Here is a 16,885-nt window from a genome sequence, read left to right as displayed (position 1 = left end):
AATTGCCAACGAAGAGTAGGTTGCTCTTTGTGTTTCATTATTAGGTGTTTTAAGATTAGGCTTCAAAGGTCAAGCACGTCATTTTTTTATAATACAGAACCACTTCTTATTGGACTTCCATTGTCCTTCAAGTACAGAACCACTTCCTATTGGACTTCCATTGTCCTTCAAGTACAGAACCACTTCCTATTGGACTGCCATTGTCCTTCAAGAATGGCTGAGCTGTAGATCCAGTTTGTTCTCCAATTCTTCCATCTGGGTTGGAATGTGAAGGAACGTCTGTCTAAGTCTTGTTCGTTTGCACGGGTCACAGCTCTCTGAAGGCGCTGCCTAGTGCCTTTGCCATACAAAGTAGACCGGTTGGTGTGAGTATAGTATAGGCTAGTCCAAGGGTGGGCAATAATTTTGGCACAAGGGCCACATCGGGATTTCCAAATTCAGAGAAGGGCTGCACATATTTTGTTTGTCAAAAGCAATTTGAAAACGTGTAGGTCCATTATAATTTCTACGTACTTTCGATACTAGTTTTAGACGTTCAAGAGTGGCCTGGTGTTTTTTTTAAAGCCAAAATAATAACTCCCCCCACCCCCCCAAAAACCCTCCCGCGGGCCAGATTGAATGGGATCTGGCCTGCAAGGCCATGTGTTGCCCACCCCTGGGCTAGTCCGACAAAGCATGCAGGGTCTACTGGCAGAGGTAAAGGGTGGAAAAGGCCAACCGTGCGGAAACTCATTAATTATTTAGTGGGACTGCCAGTCTAAGCACTAACTTACCTCATTTTACATTTTAGTCATTTAGCAGATGCTCTTATCCAGAGCGACTTACAATTAGTGCATTCATCCTAAGATCGCTAGGTGAGACAGCATATTGCAATCGTAGTACATTTAACCTCAAAGTATTTATCAGCGAAGTTGGTGCTAGTGGGGAAAAGATAAGTGGCACTTTTTTTTTTGTACCTCCTACCTAGGCTTTTTGGTTATGCGAAAATATAAAGTTTTATAGTATGTTAACATTTTGTATGCTTTAAGTGCCATGTCTGGGGCGGCAGGTAGCTTAGTGGTTAAGAGCGTTGTGCCAGTAACCGAAAGGTCGCTGGTTCTAATCCCCGAGCCAACTAGGTGAAAAATCTGTCGATGTGCCCTTGAGCAAGGCACTTAACCCTAATTGCTCCTGTAAGTCGCTCTGGATAAGAGCGTCTGCTAAATGACGTAAATGTAAATGTCACACTAATTTCGGCTTTTCATCCAGCGAGCCAAATAAAGGCCCTGGCAGGAGCCACGCCCCAGCACTAACACTACACCAGCTCTCTGGTCACCACTACAGCATCTGATTGGCTGTCAGGTCACCACTACAGCCTCTGATTGGATCAGGCCAGGGGACATCTAGCCCATAAACCAACCGGCCTATCATCTGATGAAATTAAACAGCGCTGAATTTGTTCAATAAAAGTTATCCCCGTTTGTTCCTACGGACTTGAATAAGTCTAGGGATTTATGGGAAAGCGAGCTTGTGTAGCTCTGCATAAGTCTCAACATGCATGCACTTGCACATTTAATTCACGACTCCCCACAGGATCAGGATCATTATCTTGCTCCCAATAAGGGCAGATGTTGGCTCTAGATGTGAGGGATAACCAGATGGATTAATGATGCAACAACATCTAATTGAGATTAATGGAAGCATCCTGTTTGGTGGAAGGCTGCTGTTCTTCTTAAAGAAAGAGAGCAGCTTAATCTCTGCCGTTTCAGATTGGGGCTGTGTGCGGTCATGTTTGTATTGTATACTAAATCCCCTTCCCATATCATCTTGCTGTGAGGTCCTTCACCGTCAGAAGGTACAACCTAAAGTTTCTGGGTGGATGGTTCCAAAGTTCTAAAGGTTGTAAGAAGAGGACCAAGACTTGCCAATGAGATGTACAGCAAAACCCACTGTATACCCACCCAGTCCATGTCACTTGGTGCTGAGCAAGGAGAAATTGCAGGCGAAAAGCACCCCGATTCAACTCATCCAAACAAACTCAAACACGACAATTTTATCCAAAGTGTTGTCAAGTAAATGTTTGCTTGGGAGCATTTGTAGCGTGGGAGGGTTAGGCTACTCATTTTCATTTACAGAAATAGCCATGACGTGTTCCTCCTATAATCTCTTTCAGCATGACTGCCTCTTAGCTGCAGCCTCCCCCCGTCCTAGTCTTACAAGCACCGCTGCAGCCTCCGCCCGTCCTAGTCTTACAAGCACCACTGCTCCCAGAGAAGAGATGAAAGATGAGAGGGGAGACCTCCCCCGTCCTGTCCTGTTGCTGTTGTGGTTATTGAAAGAACTTTGTTCCAGAGCAACATTATCTGCAGCCCTTTTCCCATACACCGGCATAGATGGATCAGCCATATGACGGCTCTGTAGGCGTGTCATACACCGCCATGGATGGATCAGCCATATGACGGCTCTGTAGGCGTGTCATACACCGCCATGGATGGATCAGCCATATGACGGCTCTGTAGGCGTGTCATACACCGCCATGGATGGATCAGCCATATGACGGCTCTGTAGGCGTGTCATACACCGCCATGGATGGATCAGCCATATGACGGCTCTGTAGGCGTGTCATACACCGCCATGGATGGATCAGCCATATGACGGCTCTGTAGGCGTGTCATACACCGCCATAGATGGATCAGCCATATGACGGCTCTGTAGGCGTGTCATACACCGCCATGGATGGATCAGCCATATGACGGCTCTGTAGGCGTGTCATACACCGCCATGGATGGATCAGCCATATGACGGCTCTGTAGGCGTGTCATACACCGCCATGGATGGATCAGCCATATGACGGCTCTGTAGACGTGTCTGCAGGCAGTCAATGGAGCTGGCTGGCTGGCTGGCTGACTTACACACAGGGACAGGATGCTGTTAAGTCTCTCGCTCGTTCACCACAGGACCTAAACACGGGACAGTTTCTACCGTGATTCTCAAAATGTTTTCGTTATACTTAATATGTGCCCTTAATATAAGATCTTCCTTTGTCACCAAAGAAGAACCTGCTTCAACTTAATGTTTGATTGTGAGGGTTAGGGTTGCAATGACGCTCTCCCCCCAGCCCCGGGTAAAAAAGAAAAGAAAAACGATACAATCGTATATCAACGATGGGTGGATGTGTCCAGACATCGCCCAACCCTAGTGAGGGTTGCTCAAATGGTTCTCTTACATTGACTTAATAAATATTGACTGTAGTAACACACAATAGACCTACTACATCTTCACAGTATGAAGTTATTTTCTCTCTGGGAGTTCAGCAAATTTGGCAATTCCCCTGCATATAAGAAAGTCCCTGTGGGCATGTCTGGACTTGTTTCGGAGAGAAGAAGAGATTCCTTGTATTGTCAGCTATTGGTGGTTGGCATTTGCCTGGCTACCCAAACTCCTTTCTCCGGCCAAACGCTACGACATGCCCACGGATGTTAGTTGCTTCTCCGCAATGAGTCTGGATCTAAGCACCTCCCCAATGATTTATAGAACGCAAACACATTCTAACAATTCGGATTGGTCCCAGAAACAGATGGGTTGGGCCAGAACACACGTGGGGAAGGCAGCTTTTGAAAATGTCACTGGCTTTGATACTCTTGATTGGTTAGAAATGATCTAATCGCTGATTACTTTGTCTTGTACAACACCCCTCATTTTGACAACATCACAAACTACTTGAATAATGGCAATCTCAGGCTGAAGTATGTAGCGAACATAGAGCAGCAGAATAATTATGTTTGAGTCATCAGGCAAAGTTGGCATATGGTAGTAGATGTTTTTTTTTCTCCAATGGTGCCACAATTGATAGAAATGTTTATTTTGTTCGTAAAACATCTCAATACCATGAGTAGAGTACGGGAGCACCTTGTTCAGAATTATAAGCGTTGCAGTGTTATGAGATGATGAGAATATCTGATGTGCACAATGGCTTGAAAGTGCATACTAAGGGTTCATCAAAGCGTTCTCCCGCCATCCAATCCTCCCCATAAATTCATGTTTTATTACCGAAAGGCCCAGGCTGCTCAGTCGTCTGTCCAGCATGGATGAAGTCTGCTTCCGCCACACTAATGGCTTGTTTGGCCACCTGTGTTGCTCATATTTTAGACCTGACAAACTAGATTTGGTGAGGTAAACCTGTCCTTTGTCTCCCTGATTATGACATGGCATTGACAGAACTGAACATCAGTCTGCAGCAGGATCAAAAGGTCCCAGTTAGCTAAATCCATTCCACCCTGCGTCTTCTTCCCCTTGGCAGTAAAATGGGAGGTCCTGTTTGAAGCCACTTATTAGCCCTTGTTCACAGCTCATCCCCATGGTACCACTTGGTTTTTTTCCACTCCTGCCATGGCTCCCCGCGAGCATCCGAGATGTCAATGCCTGCTCCTGTTTCACGATTGGTAACCTACAAAACGGGCTAATTGGCCCCTCACACAGCACAAAATGGAACCTGTTCTAGCTGTTTATTGCCCACTGGTGTAAAGTGCCTTCAGAAAGTATTCACACCCCTTGACTTTTTCCACATTTTGTTCTGTTACAAAGTGGGATTAAAATGGATTTAATTGACCTTTTTTTCCCCCAACGATCTACAAAAAATAGTCTTAACATTAGTAATTAATTAATTAAAAATAGAACACTATCTTAATTAGATAAGTATTCAACTTTATAACTTTATTTAACCAGGTAAGCCAGTTGAGAACAAGTTCTCATTTACAACTGCGACCTGGCCAAGATAAAGCAAAGCAGTGTTATTTAAAAACAACACAGAGTTACATATGGGGTAAACAAAACATAGTCGATAATATATATACAGTGTGTGCGAATGTAGTAAGTTATGGAGGTAAGGCAATAAATAGGCCATAGTGCAAAATAATTACAATTAGTATTAACACTGGAATGATAGATGTGCAAGAGATGATGTGCAAATAGAGATAATGGGGTGCAAATGAGCAAAATAAAGAACAATATAGGGATGAGGTAGTTGGGTGGGCTAATTTCAGATGGGCTGTGTGCAGTGATCGGTAAGGTGCTCTGACAACTGATGCTTAAAGATAGTGAGGGATATAAGTGTCTCCAGCTTCAGAGATTTTTGCAGTTTGTTCCAGTCATTGGCAGCAGAGAACTGGAAGGAATGGCGGCCAAAGGAGGTGTTGGCTTTGGGGATGACCAGTGAGATATACTTGCTGGAGCGCATACTATGGGTGGGTGTTGCTATGGTGACCAATTAGCTAAGATAAGGCGGGGATTTGCCTAGCAGTGATTTATAGATGACCTGGAGCCAGTGGGTTTGGCGACAAATATGTAGTGAGGACCAGCCAACAAGAGCATACAGGTCACAGTGGTGGGTAGTATATGGGGCTTTGTTGACAAAACGGATGGCACTGTGATAGACTACATCCAATTTGCTGAGTAGAGTGTTGGAGGCTATTTTGTAAATGACATCGCCGAAGTCAAGGATCGGTAGGATAGTCAGTTTTACGAGGGCATGTTTGGCAGCATGAGTGAAGGAGGCTTTGTTGCGAAATAGGAAGCCGATTCTAGATTTAACTTTGGATTGGAGATTCTTTATGTGAGTCTGGAAGGAGAGTTTACAGTCTAACCAAACACCTAGGTATTTGTAGTTGTCCACATACTCTAGGTTAGACCCGTCGAGAGTAGTGATTCTAGTTGGGTGTGCGGGTGCCAGCAGCGTTCGATTGAAGAGCATGCATTTAGTTTTACTAGTGTTTAAGAACAGTTGGAGGCTACGGAAGGAGTGTTGTATGGCATTGAAGCTCGTTTGGACGTTTGTTAACACCGTGTCCAATGAAGGGCCAGATATATACAAAATGGTGTCGTCTGCGTAGAGGTGGATCTGAGAGTCACCAGCAGCAAGCGCGACGTCATTGATATACACAGAGAAAAGAGTCTGCCCTAGAATTGAACCCTGTGGCACCCCCATAGAGACTGCCATAGGTCCAGACAACAGGCCCTCCGATTTGACACATTGAACTCTATCTGAGAAGTAGTTGGTGAACCAGGCGAGGCAGTCATTTGAGAAACCAAGGCTATTTAGTCTGCCAATAAGAATGCGGTGGTTGACAGAGTCGAAAGCCTTGGCCAGGTCGATGAAGACGGCTGCACAGTACTGTCTATTATCGATCGCGGTTATAATATCGCTTAGGACCTTGAGCGTGGCTGAGGTGCACCCATGACCAGCTCGGAAACCGGATTGCATAGCAGAGAAGGTACGGTGGGATTCGAAATGGTCGGTGATCTGTTTGTTAACTTGGCTTTCAAAAACTTTAGAAAGGCAAGGCAGGATGGATATAGGTCTGTAACAGTTTGGATCAAGAGTGTCACCCCCTTTGAAGAGGGGGATGACCGCGGCAGCTTTCCAATCTCTGGGGATCTCAGACGATATGAACGAGAGGTTGAACAGGCTAGTAACAGGGGTTGCGACAATTTCGGTGGCTAATTTTAGAAAGAAAGGGTCCAGATTGTCTAGCCCAGATGATTTGTAGGGGTCCAGATTTTGCAGCTCTTTCAGAACATCAGCTGTCTGAATTTGTGTGAAGGAGAAGCGGGGGGGGGGGGGGGACTTTAGTGTCCCAAAACCTTTTGGCGTTTGTGCCACAGGATGCTAATTTCTTTTTGAAAAAGCTAGCCTTTGCTTTCCTAACTGCTTGTGTATATTGATTCCTAACTTCCCTGAAAAGTTGTATATCGCGGGGGCTATTCGATGCTAATGCAGTACGCCACAGGATGTTTTTGTGCTGGTCAAGGGCAGTCAAGTCTGAGGAGAACCAGGGGCTATATCTGTTCTTAGTTCTGCATTTTTTGAATGGGGCATGCTTATTTTAAGATTGAGAGGAAAGCACTTTTAAAGAACAACCAGGCATCCTCTACTGATGGAATGAGATCGATATCCATCCAGGATACCTGGGCCAGGTCAATTAGGAAGGCCTGCTCGCTAAAGTGTTTTAGGGAGCGTTTGACAGTGACGAGGGGTGGTCGTTTGACTGCAGACCCGTTACGGACGCAGGCAAGAAGGCAGTGATCGCAGAGATCCTGGTTGAAGACAGCGGAGGTGTATTTAGAGGGTAAGTTAGTCAGGATGATATCTATGAGGGTGCCCATGTTTACGGATTTAGGGTTGTACCTGGTAGGTTCCTTGATAATTTGTGTGAGATTGAGGGCATCTAGTTTGGATTGTAGGATGGCCGGGGTGTTAAGCATATCCCAGTTTAGGTCACCAAGCAGTACGAACTCTGAGGATAGATGGGGGGCAATCAATTCACATATGGTGTCCAGGGCACAGCTGGGGGCTGAGGGTGGTCTGTAGCAATCAGTGAAATACTTATTTCTGGAAAGGTGGATTTTTAGAAGTAGGAGCTCAAACTGTTTGGGCACAGACCTGGATAGTATGATAGAGCTCTGCAGGCTATCTCTACAGTAAATTGCAACTCCACCCCCTTTGGCAGTTCTATCTAGACGGAAGATGTTGTAGTTGGGGATGAACATGTCAGAATTTTTGGTGGCCTTCCTAAGCCAGGATTCAGAGACTGCTAGAACATCAGGGTTTGCGGAGTGTGCTAACGCAGTGAATAACTCAAACTTAGGGAGGAGGCTTCTGATGTTAACATGCAAAAAAACTATACTTTTACGGTTACAGAAGTCAACAAATGATAGCGCCTGGGGAGTAGGAGTGAGACTGGGGGCTGCAGGGCCTGGGTTAGCCTCTACATCACCAGAGGAACAGAGGAGGACTAGAATAAGGATGTGGCTAAAGGCTTTAAGAACTGGTCTTCTAGTGCGTTGGGTACAGAGAATAAAAGGGGCAGATTTCTGGGCGTTGTAGAATAGATTCAGGGCATTATGTACAGACAAGGATATGGAAGGATATGAGTACAGTGGAGGTAAACCGAAGCGTTGGGTAACAATGAGAGAGCATCAATGGAGGCATCGATTGAGCCGGTCTCCGCGTGTATGGGGGTGGAACAAAGGAGCTGTTTGCGGCAGTTTGAGAGGGACTTGGGGCTCTACAGTGAAATTGTATAATAAGAACTAACTGGAACAGCAATAGGCAAGGCATATTGACATGGGAGAGAGGCATTAAGCAATCACAGGTGTTATTCGAGAGAGCTAAGACAACAACTGGTAATGGCGATGAAAGTTTAGGCTGAGGCTAAACAGATAAACAGGACAGGGTACCATGTAAAGGAACAGTCCAGCAGGCATCAGCTGTGCAGCTGAGTGATCATAAGGTCCAGTGAACAGCAATATGTGAGTCCGAGAGCAGTTCGAATTGGTGCTACAGCACAGGCGAGCAGGAAGCACGGCTGTTGAATTGTGTGTGCTAGGGGCCGGGGCTAGCAGATGGATCTTCGTGGTCGTCGCAACGGGAAGCCGGTTGAAACCACAGACAACTACGTCGGCAGACCAGTCGTGATGGATCGGCGGGGCTCTGTGTCGACACTAGGAGGTCCCGTCCGGTTGACAGAGAGGTAGATAGCCGGGAGATGGGCCTGACTCGAGGCTAGCTCAAGGCTGATTAGCCAGCAACAACATCCATTCGGTTGCAGCTAGCTAGTTGCGATGATCCGGTGTTAAAGGTCCAGTGTTTCAGTGATTCCAGCAGAAAATCCGATATGTTCTGGGTCGATAACGCGCTGTGCAGACAGTGCAGACTGGCCGATAATAGTCCAGGCTAGAGCTGGCTGGTAGATAGTGCAGGCTACGGACAATGGTGAAAAAACTCTAACGGTGGCTAATAGCAAGTAGCTAGTTAGCTGGGTACTCTCGTCCGGTAGACAGAGAGGTAGATAGCCGAGATATGGGCCTGGCTCGAGGCTAGCTCAAGGCTAACTGGTGCTTGCTTCGGGGGCAGTGGTGACTATAATAATAATAAATAATATGCCATTTAGCAGACGCTTTTATCCAAAGCGACTTACAGACATGCGTGCATACATTTTTGTGTATGGGTGGTCCCGGGGATCGAACCCACTACCTTGGCGTTACAAGCGCCGTGCTCTACCAGCTGAGCTACAGAGGACCACATCCATTCTGTTGCGGCTAGCTAGTTGCGATCCAGTGATTCAGTTATTCCGGCAGAAAATGCGATGTTCTGGGTGAAAAACCGCTAACGGTGGCTAATCGCAAGTAGCTAGTTAGCTGGCTAGCTAGTTTCAACTGGAGATTCTAGATAAAAGGTAAGTAAATAATAGTATCCGTTCCACATTGAGTGAAGCGGGTTGCAGGAAAGTATATTTAGTAGAAAGATTAAAAGTGTGATAGGGAAATGTATACGAAAATTTAAAAATAAAGGCTATTTACACGGACACACTACAGTCAACTCCCTGAGTCAATACATGTTAGTCACCTTTGGCAGCGATTATAGCTGTGAGTCTTTCTGGGTAAGTCTCCAAGAGCTTTCCACACCTGGATTGTGCAATATTTGCTCATTGTATTCTTTTGAAAACGTTTCAAGCTCTGTCAAGTTGGTTGTCAGGGCATAACATTTTCTTTTTGGTCCACCAGCCACTGTTGCAAGTTGATTTAAAAATCTACCAGCCACTCATATTATTTATGCCTGCTAAAATTACACCAAGAAACACAAAAAAAAACGGATGAGTATGCTTTGTAATGTTTCTAAAACAAATGTATTAGTAGTAAGAAGTAATGTGGTATATTGTTTAATACATTTAACTAAGTCTTTTAACCAAAATATCACAGATGAGACAAATGTTCACCTGCCCCTTTAAGGGTGGGAGGTTACCGTGGTAGCGCGACTCCAGTCATGTTTGTGCCTGTGAGATTTAGTCTTAGTAGAAGCGTTGTCTTCTCTTCCGTAGCAGTAAAACAACCTAGCTTATGAACAAAACAATGTAAATAGGCAAGAAACACAAGGACAAAGTTTCACTTCAGCAGACTTTCGTTTCAAGTAAATTAGAACAACTTTTATGCCTGTGCGCAGCGCTTCAAAAAATAAATAATAATAATTAACTCAGCTCTTCACGTGCGCACAGCCCCCTGCCAGAAAGTGTTGCTGCGCGAGTTGGAAAAGGCTATACAGTGAGGGAAAAAAGTATTTGATCCCCTGCTGATTTTGTACGTTTGCCCACTGACAAAGAAATGATCAGTCTATCATTTTAATGGTAGGTTTATTTGAACAGTGAGAGACAGAATAACAACAAAAAAATCCAGAAAAATGCATGTAAAAAATGTTATAAATTGATTTGCATTTTAATGAGGGAAATTAAGTATTTGACCCCCTCTCAATCAGAAAGATTTCTGGCTCCCAGGTATCTTTTATACAGGTAACGAGCTGAGATTAGGAGCACTCTCTTAAAGGGAGTGCTCCTAATCTCAGCTTGTTACCTGTATAAAAGACACCTGTCCACAGAAGCAATCAATCAATCAGATTCCAAACTCTCCACCATGGCCAAGACCAAATAGCTCTCCAAGGATGTCAGGGACAAGATTGTAGACCTACACAAGGCTGGAATGGGATACAAGACCATCGCCAAGCAGCTTGGTGAGAAGGTGACAACAGTTGGTGCAATTATTCGCAAATGGAAGAAACACAAAAGTACTGTCAATCTCCCTCGGCCTGGGGCTCCATGCAAGATCTCACCTCATGGAGTTGCAATGATCATGAGAACCGTGAGGAATCAGCCCAGAACTACACCGGAGGATCTTGTCAATGATCTCAAGGCAGCTGGGACCATAGTCACCAAGAAAACAATTGGTAACACACTACGCCGTGAAGGACTGAAATCCTGCAGCGCCCGCAAGGTCCCCCTGCTCAAGAAAGCACATATACAGGGCAGTCTGAAGTTTGCCAATGAACATCTGAATGATTCAGAGGAGAACTGGGTCAAAGTGTTGTGGTCAGATGAGACCAAAATTGAGCTCTTTGGCATCAACTCAACTCGCCGTGTTTGGAGGAGGAATGCTGCCTATGACCCCAAGAACACCATCCCCACCGTCAAACATGGAGGTGGAAACATTATGCTTTGGGGGTGTTTTTCTGCTAAGGGGACAGGACAACTTCACCGCATCAAAGGGACGATGGACGGGGCTATGTACCGTCAAACCTTGGGTGAGAACCTCCTTCCCATTGAAAATGGGTCGTGGATGGGTATTCCAGCATGACAATGACCCAAAACACACGGCCAAGGCAACAAAGGAGTGGCTCAAGAAGAAGCACATTAAGGTCCTGGAGTGGTCTAGCCAGTCTCTAGACCTTAATCCCATAGAAAATCTGTGGAGGGAGCTGAAGGTTCGAGTTGCCAAACATCAGCCTCAAAACCTTAATGACTTGGAGAAGATCTGCAAAGAGGAGTGGGACAAAATCCCTCCTGAGATGTGTGCAAACCTGGTGGCCAACTACAGGAAACGTCTGTCTCTGTGATTGCCAACAAGGGTTTTGCCACCAAGTACTAAGTCATGTTTTGCAGAGGGGTCAAATACTTATTTCCCTCATTAAAATGCAAATCAATTTATAACATTTTTGACATGCGTTTTTCTGGATTTTTTTGTTGTTATTCTGTCTCTCACTGTTCAAATAAACCTACCATTAAAATGATAGACTGATCATGTCTTTGTCAGTGGGCAAACATACAAAATCAGCAGGGGATCAAATACTTTTTTCCCTCACTGTATAGGATTCGTAGTTCTTTGACTTTGCGTGATTAATTTACCAGCTATGAAACAAAATGGCAAAAATACTATAATATGTAATATATATGACTATAAATGTGATCATACTTAACTATTTTTATTCACAAATATTAGTGCAATGCTCACTGTGGAGCCCTGACCACCTGCCAACGTGGCTGGTGAAATAGACATCTTACCCGCCAATGCCAAAATCTACCCACATTTGGTAGGTGGCGGGTGTTTAATTTTAGGCCCTGTTTGTTGTTGATAATTGCTAGACAACCGTTTTCAGGTCTTGCCATAGATTTTAAAGCAGATTTAAGTCTTCACGGTCTTCTTGGTAAGCAACTCCAGTGTAGATGTGGCCTTGTGTTTTAGGTTGTCCTGCTGAAAGGTGAATGTATCTCCGTGTCTGGTGGAAAGCAGACTGAACCAGGTATTCCTCTAGGATTTTGCCTGTGCTTAACGCCTTTCAGTTTATTTTTTTATCCTGAAAAACTCCCCAGTCCTTAACGATTACAAGCTTACTCATAACATGATGCAGCCACCACTATGCTTGAAAATGTAGAGAGTGGTACGCAGTAATGTGTTGTATTGGATTTGCCCCAAACATAAGACTTTGTATTCAGGACAAAAAGTTAATTATTTGCCAAATGGACCCAAAATGTTGATGTTTTGTTCCCTGAGCCACTTAGTTATCACTTTTGCCTTGTGGCAAGGTGCTCCATCATGCTGGAAAAGGCATTGGTCGCCACCAAACTGTTCTTGGATGGTTGGGAGAAGTTGCTCTCGGAGGATGTGTTGGTACCATTCTTTATTCATGGCTGTGTTCTTAGGCAAAATTGTGAGTGAGCCCACTCCCTTGGCTGAGAAGCAACCCCACACATGAATGGTCTCAGGATGCTTTACTGTTGGCATGACACAGGACTGATGGTAGCGCTCACCTTGTCTTCTCTGGACAAGGTGTTTTCCGGATGCCCCAAACAATCGGAAAGGGGATTCATCAGAGAAAATGACTTTACCCCAGTCCTCAGCAGTCCAATCCCAGTACCTTTTGCAGAATATCAGTCTGTCCCTGATGTTTTTCCTGGAGAGAAGTGACTTCTTTGCTGCCATTCTTGACACCAGGCCATCCTCCAAAAGTCTTCGCCTCACTGTGCATGCAGATGCACTCACACCTGCCTGCTGCCATTCCTGAGCAAGCTCTGCACTGGTGGTGCCCCGATCCCGCAGCTGAATCAACTTTAGGAGACGGTCCTGGCGCTTGCTGGACTTTCTTGGGCGCCCTGACGCCTTCTTCACAACAATTGAACCTCTCTCCTTTAAGTTCTTGATGAGCCGATAAATGGTTGATTTAGGTGCAATCTTACTAGCAGCAATATCCTTGCCTGTGAAGCCCTTTTTGTGCAACGCAATGATGACGGCACGTGTTTCCTTGCAGGTAACCATGGTTAACAGAGGAAGAACAATGATTTCAAGCACCACCTTCCTTTTAAAGCTTCCAGTCTGATATTCTAACTCAAACAGCATGACAGAGATATCTCCAGCCTTGTCCTCGTCAACACTCTCACCTATGTTAACGAGAGAATCACTGACATGATGGCAGCTGGTCCTTTTGTGGCAGGGCTGAAATGCAGTGGAAATGTTTTTGGGGGATTAAGTTAATTTTCATGGTAAAGAGGGACTTTGCAATTAATTGCAATTCATCTGATCACTCTTCATGACATTCTGGAGTATATGCAAATTGCCATCATCAAAACTGAGGCAGCAGACTTTGTGAAAATTAGTATTTGTGTCATTCTCAAAACGTTTGACCATGACTGTACAATGTTGTTAATCCATTCTCTGTTTTCTCCAGTCACAGCCATTAAACTCTATTACTGTTTTAATGTCACCATTGGCCTCATGGTGAAATCCCTGAGCGGTTTCCTTCCTCTCCGGCAACTGAGTTAGGAAGGACGCCTGCATCTTTGTAGTGACTGGGTGTAATGATACACCATCCAAAGTGTAATTAATAACTTCACTATGCTCAAAGGGATATTCAGTGTCTGCTTTTTTTATCTACCAATAGGGGACCTTCTTTGTGAGGCATTGGAAAACCTGCCTGGAATTTGTGGTTGAATCTGTTTTGAAATTCACTGCTCAACTGAGGGACCTTAGAGATAATTGTGTGGGGTACATAGATGAGGTAGTCATTCAAAAATCATTGTTGCACATAGATTCCATGCAACTTATGTGACTTGTTAAGCACATTTTTACTCCTGAACTTATTTAGGCTTGCCATAACAAAGGGGTTGAATACTTATTGACTCAAGACATTTCAGCTTTTCATTTTTAATGAAAAGTGGTCCTCTGTAGCTCAGCTGGTAGAGCACGGCGCTTGTAACGCCAGGGTAGTGGGTTCGATCCCCGGGACCACCCATACACAAAAAAAATGATGCACGCATGACTGTAAGTCGCTTGTGATAAAAGTGGCATATTATATTATTAATTAATTTGTATAAAATAAAAACATGAATTCCACTTTCATATTATGGGCTATTGTGTGTAGGCCAGTGACATAATTTTTTTTATAATAATCATTTAAAATTCAGGCTGTAACAAGAAAATGTGGCAAAAGTCAAGGGGTGTGAGTACTTTCTGCAGACACTGTAGATGCTAGCTGATAAAACTGTCTCACTCATTCTGTAAGATGTTTTATTTCTCTGTCATTGGATCTTGTCATCGTTCTCTCATTTACCAATCAGTGGTTGGCAGTGATTGTGCTGGTTGTTATTCTTAAAAGTTCACGCTCTCAGGTATTTTGAATTCAGGTGACCAAACTCTACTGGGGGTTAGCCATGAATAATGAACAAATCATTATACAGCATCAGATAGATGAACTGGATAGGAAAGCAATTTTTTTGCTTGAAGTTTGGTTGTATGGTTTTTGTTTTTAACTGTTTGACATCTGCTGTGTAGAGATCACCGTCTGGGCAGCATTAACCTACTTCCCAATATTATGATTCGACTCAAGTGACTGTGGGAAATGTTTGTCATCTGTCAAAACGGAGACCACTGCCAACATTCAAGCATTGATTTTACACATTTTGAGAATATTCACCTCTACAGCTTTAGCGATTTAGAAAATACTTGTGTTGAATTGAAAAATGTTGCCTATGCAATATTTAACTGAGTCAATTGAATGCTTTGTATTTTCATTAAGAGTTTGAGTTCTTCACAGAATCAACTCACAGCCTATACGTGAACTCCTTTGTGACTTTTACGAGTGTTAATGCTCAATACCAGTGGTGTAAATACTGAAGTAGTTTTTGGGGTATCTGTACTTTACTATTTATATTTTTGACTACTTTTACTCCACTACATTCCTAAAGAAAATAATGTACTTTTTACTCCATACATTTACCCTGACACCCAAAAGTACTCATTACATTTCGAATGCTTAGCAGGACAGGAAAATGGTCAAATTCAAACACTTAACAAGAGAACATCCCTACTGCCTCTGATCTGGCAGACTCACTAAACACATGCTTCGTTTGTAAATTATGTCTTAGTGTTGGAGTGTGCTCCTGACTAACTGTAAAAAAAAACATGTGCCATCTGATTTGCTTAATATAAGGAATGTGAAATGATTTATACATTTGATACTTAAGTATTTTAGCTATAATATTTACTTTTGAAACTTACATATATTTAAAACGCAAATACCTTTACTCAACTAGTGTTTTGCTGTGTGACTTTCACTTTTACTTGATTCATTTTCTATAAAGGTATCTTTTACTTTTACTAATGTATGTCAATTGGGTACTTTTCCCACTACTGCTTAATACATCGCTCCTCACATTGGCCATACACAACCTAAAGATGTGCTCCTCACACAACCTTTAGAAAGTCAACATATGAGCTCTCTACAACAGGGGTTCCCAAACTCTTTCCCTCAGGCCCCCTTCCAGCATTGGGGAACATCCCACGCCCCACGTCTGCTTCTATGGGCACAAGCACTGTTCATGACACAAACTGTTCACACCCCTCTTGTTAACAGAGAGAGCATGTTGCAGGTTTAAAGCTTATTTCCTGCAATTTTACATATGTTTCCACTCTGCCTAATGTGTATTAATGTGTTATTAGAGTGACTCAAACGTTGCAACAAAATCTAAGGTGTAAAACATATTTTTGCTAAAAAACATATGGGCTCGTTGATCTGCACATTTCTTACAAGTTATAAATGACATTTACATTTTAGTCATTTAGCAGACGCTCTTATCCAGAGCGACTTACAGTTAGTGAGTGCATACATTTTTCATACTGGCCCCCCGTGGGAATCGAACCCACAACCCTGGCATTGCAAGCGCCATGCTCTACAGGAGGCCTGTAGCTCTCTAAGGTATGCAGTGACTGACATGTCAAGAGGAAAACTGATGACGAACTACCGAATTTCGAAGTTGCACCTTGTGCATTCTACTATTACAACTTTCAAGAGTAGGTTGAAGGCCGGACTGAGTTATTACAGTTTGGGAACCACTGCTCCACAAAACCTGCTGCCTAGTACACTGGATGAGGTGCACAACCTTTACATACACATGGAGAATCTTAATTTGAGCCAGTTTGCTACAGCAGGAAAATAATTCTGCTGCAATGGGAAATGTGAATTATGTGTATTATTATTATTATTATTATTATTATTATTATTATTCATGGTCATTTTTGTAGGGGTTGATACATTTTTCATAATGGAAAATCAAGTCTGAAATTTCAAAGTGGAAATGACAAACTTCAGCAACCTTTTTTAAACCTCAAATACACTACAAATGTTAGATGTCCTGCATTGCAGGAAAGTTATCCTGCAACAGGTTGATCAAATTTAAGATCCTACATAGAGCATTAGTCTCAACACTGCAGTCAGTTGACCCCGTATGAACAGTGCTTAGCCATCCATCTCCACAGGCTGTTTGGGTTTAGACTACTCATTTTCCTCTGGTTAGTGCATAACTGGCAGGCAGCGGTCTCTGACCTCTGAACCTCCATGTCTGTGCTTCTCCTCCCATCTGGCTGATCTGAGGTCAATGATGCCTGTGGCTGCCCTGGGTTCAACCTCTCTCATCATTGTCAGGCGAGGCAGAAATAACACACTAGGTTTTCCCCCCACAAGGCCAGTCTCCAATGGACAGCTCCTCTCATTCCCAGGACTTCATGCTGCTTACATTGCGTGGGTCCACAGGAG

General features: G+C 43.8%; 1 protein-coding gene across 2 annotated transcripts in view; it reads left to right on the top strand.

Moving 5' to 3' along the window:
- LOC311117212 (casein kinase I) overlaps positions 1-16,885 on the top strand; it is a 49,526-nt gene that overhangs the window by 13,949 nt on the left and 18,692 nt on the right. The window lies entirely within an intron of this gene.

This window comes from Coregonus lavaretus (genome assembly GCF_964263955.1).
Source record: "Coregonus lavaretus genome assembly, contig: HAP1_SCAFFOLD_156, whole genome shotgun sequence".
Classification (NCBI taxonomy): Eukaryota; Metazoa; Chordata; class Actinopteri; order Salmoniformes; family Salmonidae; genus Coregonus; species Coregonus lavaretus.
The sequence above is the reverse complement of the archived record's forward strand: the minus strand, read 5'-3'. Positions and strand labels throughout refer to the sequence as shown.